Raw genomic sequence first — 5,983 nt, forward strand, 5'->3', positions numbered from 1 at the left:
ATGGTGTTCTATAACCCCTTAGGACACCATATGACCCCTTAGGACACTATATGACACTATTAGGGGTCATATTGTGTCATAAGGGGTCATATGGTGTCCTATGACCCCTTAGGACACTATATGATGTCATTAGGGGTCATATTGTGTTCTAAGGGGTCATATGGTGTCTTATGATCCCTTAGGACACAATATTGTGTCGTTAAGGGTCATATGGTGTCCTAAGGGGTCATATAGTGTCCTATGACCCCTTAGGACACCATATGACCCCTTAAGACCCCATTTGGTGTTGTTATGTGTAATATGGTGTTCTATGACCCCTTAGGACATCATATGGTGTCGTATAGTGTGCTAAGGAGTCATATGGTGTCCTATGACCCCTTAGGAAACTATATGACCTCTTAGGTGTCGTTAGGGTTTATTATGTGGTCTAAGGGGTCTTATTGTGTCCTAAGGGGTCATATGGTGTCCTATGACCCCATAGGACACTATATGACATTGTTAGGGGTCATATGGTGTCTTATGACCCCTTAGGACACCACATGGTGTCGTTATGGGTCGTATGGTGTTCTAAGGGGTCATGTGGTGTTCTATGACCCATTAGAACACCATATTATGTTTTTATGGGTTGTATGGTCTCCTAAGGGGTCATATGGTGTCATATGACCCTTTAGGACACAATATGACCCCTTAGGACACCATATGGTGTCATTATGCATTGTATGGTGTCCTAAGGGGTCATATGGTGTTCTATGACCCCTCAGGACACCATATGATCCCTTAGGACACCATATGGTGTCATTAGAGGTCGTATGGTGTGCTAAGGGGTCATATGGTGTCCTATGACCCCTTAGAACACCATATGACCCCTTAGGTATGGTTAGGCATCATTTTGTATCATTAGGGGTCATAAGGTGTCCTATGATCCCTTAGGACACGTTAGGGGTCATATGGTGTCCTATGACCCCTTATATCACAATATGACCCCTTAGGTGTTGTTAGGGGTCATATTATGTCCTAACAGGTCATATGGTATCTTACAACCCCTTAGGACACCATATGATGTCGTTAGGGGTTGTATGGTGTTCTAAGGGGTCATATTGTGTCCTAAAGGTTCCTAGGACATCATATAACCCCTTAGGACACCATATGACCCCTTAGGTATCGTTAGGGGTCATATTGTGTCCTAAGGGGTCATATGGTGTCTCATGACACCATATGACCCCTTAGGACACCATATCGTGTCATTGTGGGTCTTCTTATGATCTAAGAGGTCATATGGTGTTATATGACCCCTTAAGATACCATATTACCCCTTAGGACACCATATGGTGTCTTAAGGGGTTGTATAGTGCCCTAAGGGGTCATATGGTGTCCTATGACCCCTTAGGTGTTGTCATGGGTCATATTGTGTCCTAATGGGTCATATGATGTCCTATTACCCCTTAGGACACCATATGACCCCTTGGGACACTATATGGTGCTATGGGTCGTATGGTGTCCTATGACCCCTTAGGACACCATATGACCCTCTAGGATGCCACATTGTGTCATTAGGGGTCTATGGTGTCCTAAGGGGTCATATGGTGTCTTATGACCCCTTAGGTCACCATATGGTGTCATTAGGGGTCTTATTGTGTCTTAAGGGGTCATATGGTGTTTTATGACCCCTTAGGACACCATATGTCCCCTTAGGAGACCATATGGTGTCGTTAGGGGTCATATTGTGTCCTAAGGGGTCATATGGTGTTCTATGACCCCTTAAGACACCATATAACCCCTTAGGAGACCATATGTACTAAGTTTCAAATAAGGAGAGATATAAGGGTGAAGAGAGATGAAGAGCTAAAGAGAGGGAGAAGAACTAAAGGACAAGGACATAAATAGAGATATTGATATTAAGGAGTATGAAGTGGGAGGGAAAAATTAAAGAACACATATGGATAGAAAGAGGTAGACATATCTAGATATTGAAAAGGAGAGAGGAAGATAGACATAAAAAAATGAAGATAAAGGGAGAGGGAAATGAATGGATATAGAGAAAGAGAGAGGTAAAGACAAAGATAAATATATAAAGAGATGGAGAAAAATGGATAGAGAGGGGTAAAGAGAGAGATAAAAAAAAAGGAAGAGATAGAGAGATATAAACAAAGAGAAATATCGATAGATAGAGAGATATAGATAGTGCAAGAGAGTGAGAAAGAGATAGAGATTATAGATAGGGATAGATAGAGAGGGAGAGAGAGAGAGAGAGAGAGAGAGAGAGAGAGAGAGAGAGAGAGAGAGAGATATAGAGATATATAAAGGCACTATAGAGAAGGATGGGGGGAGAGAGCCAAAGATATATAAAGAGGGAGTAATAAAGAGATAAAGGTAGAGAAAGGGAAAGATACTTCAAGAGGGTGATAGAGGAAGAGACAGAGAGGTAGATTAATCATGTATAGAGGAAGATATATAAATATACAGGAACATATAGAAAGAGAGATTGATAGGGAAAATATGGATATGTGAAGATGGAGATAGAGATAGATATGGATAGAAAGTGATAGAGAGAGTACGACAAATGGAGGGAGAGATAATGAGATATAAATATACATGAAGATAGATCTATAGGGATATAGAGCTAGAGGGGACAAGATAGGGAGAGAAAGGAGGTGATAGAGACAAGTAATATATAAGTATAGGTAGGATAAGGTAGAGGAGGGAGATAAATAGAGAGAAGAGAGATTATTAGAGATAAATATATAAATAAGGAGTGACAATGATGGAGTGGGAGAGGGAGAGATAGGAATATAAAGATGGAGATATATGCAGAGATGCATGTAACTTGGGAATTTATTTATCTAGATGGGATGAGAAAATAAGTTACTTAAGTAGAAAGAAAGAGATAGATAAAATATATTTATATAAGTATAGATAGACAAGTGATAGATAAAGGAGGTTATAGGAAAAAAAATGAGACTTTGTATGCAAAATTTGTGAGTATTTAAAGTTTTAAAATTGAAGGACTAACTTAAAATGATTATAATTAATTTTTGGTCTATAATATCATAAAACTACCTTATCCATCTGATAGGTCTCTGAATTAACTTTCCAATGCCTATTAAAAATCAAAATTTTGATAAGAAACGCAATAGTTATGCCCATTTTACTAAACTATACTTTTTATGTTGAGAAAAAAAGGATATTCGATTTAAATGGATATCCGATTTGAAAAAGTATGACATCACAATAGTGACAATAGAAATGCAATAGCTATGCCTATTTTACTAAACTATACTTTTTATGTTGAGAAAAACGGATATCCGATTTAAACGGATATCCAATTTGAAAAAGTATGGCATCACAATGGTGACATCACAAATTGGATATCCGTTAATATCGGATATTCGATATTAACCGATATCCAATTATATCCGATATTAATAGATATCCAATTTAGTTTTGTATTACCAAACCAAATTCAAATTTTGGCCGACCCAAACAAAAAGTCAAAGTGGATTTTGGCGTGTTTGGAAAGGTTTAAAACGCATTTTTTTCTCCATTGCCACTTTTTGGCCTTTCATGATCTTGCACATACCCATATATATACATATATATGTATATGTATATATGCATACATATATGTATATATGTACATATATAAATACATATATGTATATATACATACATATACATATACATATACATACACACACACACACACACACACACACACACACACACACACACACACACACACACACACACACACACACACACACACACACACACACACACACACACACACATTGTTGGAATCCAAGAACACTGAGAGGGTGGGGTGAATCAATGTTCTACTGGAATAAAAAAATTTAACCTCATTAAAATATGCATACACTAATCGATATACCGGTACATATAGAATTGAAAGAAGTAAAGCAACCAATAAGCCAATCACATAAATGAATACCATAACACATAGAATTATACATGGAAAACCTCAAAGAGGAAAAACCACAGTGGGATTTGTGACCCACAATATCAATCCACTAGCCATATGAAGAGATATTACAAAATATAGGGGCCTGCACTTGCAAGAAGGCTTACAGCCTAGAGCACACTACTCAATCACAAAAGGAGCCCCACTGACTACATACAAATCCAGATTACAATCTAGAGAAATGATTGAACTGCAAAGATAACATCTTCTATGCCTGAATACAGTTTCAGTTAATCTATGTTTGTTCTGGTCTGAAACCCTAAACCCTTACCGAAATAACCCTTTACAAAATATCCTCACATACATAATCTCTCTCATATATTTCTCATCTCCTTCATTATTTCCTTCCTTATACATGTTTCATATCCTATTTTATCATCTAACCTATATACCCTTTAAAATTCATCATGCCTTATGTCGGCTTACAAAGATAATTACAATACCAATATACATGACGACTAGATAACATAAATACATGAATAAAAAAAATAATTGCTGATGCTGGATCCAAAAGATGTCGGCCTCCAATACCGATAACTTGATTCTAAACCATGTCAGTCTGCATTGTTGGTGACCAAACAATTCTATCAAACCTGTTGGTGCTGATGCCGGTGTTGGTGTCGGTACACAACTAACTTAAATATGAAGTTGAAATAGATTACCATGTTGCCATCAATGACAACATAGTGAAACCAACCAATTGAGTGTCAACTACCAACAATCTCCCCCTTTGGCATTCATGGCAACACTCATGTGAAAAATGGTCATGGTTTCCAACTATCAGTTTCATCCTGAACTTGCTCCCCCTGAGTTGAATATCCATCAATACAAAATACTCCATACTTCCATAGTTTTCCCCCTAATGTATACAATTCCCTTTTTCTTTTTCACATCTATATCACTCCCCCTTTGACATCAATGCCATAAAAAATACCAAAAAGCCAAAAACTGGGTTGAAGAATGAAAGACTACACAATGAATATGTCCCAAAATACTTTACCGGAGCTAAATGTATTTGAAAATATCCAGACAGGCCTTCTCCAATAGGTCAAGATAGGTATCCCAACCTAATTTGAAATTATCAGAAATAGATACAAGTCCATTTAACATATGGTCAAATGACTCTTTCCCATTAAGATTTGTTGGTGTGGTCTTACCAACCAAATCTATACACTCCTTCTTATGTACACTAAGTGAATCCAACCGGGGACTCACCAAACCTCTAAGACTTCTGGCTCTTCTTATGATTTTGTCTTTTTCCCTCTCAAGAGAAAGAACTTGGGCTTCCAAAACCAAAATCTGACCATCAATGGATGTATTCAATGAATTCAATCCATCAAAAAAATTTGCTATACCTGCAATCTCCTCCTGAATATCCTTAATCTTTTTATCTATCTCAGCTGTAAGAAAACCTGTATTACAACATACTCTATAGATATTAGTACACTGCCTCAATGCATTATCTATCAATTTCAACTTATCATTAATCTTCTTCCTTTCAGACTCAATCACTTGATCAAATGTAGCTCTTTTTGCCTATGTGAACCTCTCCAGTGCTTGCCGGTTTGATATCTGCTACAAGGATTGAAAATTCTTTGAAATGTGCTTTGTGATTGTCTTAAGCTTTTTGGATGGGCTCTCTTCTCTGTCAAACTTGCACACCGAGACTAGTCTATGCAAAAAAGTGATAGATTGATCAATAACCCCTTTATCCATAGATCCCTCCTTCAACATTTTCTGTGCAACCATCATCTTGAGTTCAGTAGAACTCATCTCGGTTATGCTTTTTTTTTCAACCTGCGAGGTGTCAATTAACAACAATGATGGACTCACTATTAGTTTCCTGTTGGATTCCCCTTTCTTCTCCTCTAATGTTTAACCTTTATAGCTTCCTCACTTGCATTGATGGCTTTGCCACTTGGTGCAGTCTCAGTAATTGTCGATTCCTCCCTAGGAACTGTAACCTCATCCTATACATCTATATCCAGAGGACTGTTGTCCTCA

This window comes from Cryptomeria japonica, chromosome 3, assembly GCF_030272615.1.
Source record: "Cryptomeria japonica chromosome 3, Sugi_1.0, whole genome shotgun sequence".
In the NCBI taxonomy this organism is placed as follows: Eukaryota; Viridiplantae; Streptophyta; class Pinopsida; order Cupressales; family Cupressaceae; genus Cryptomeria; species Cryptomeria japonica.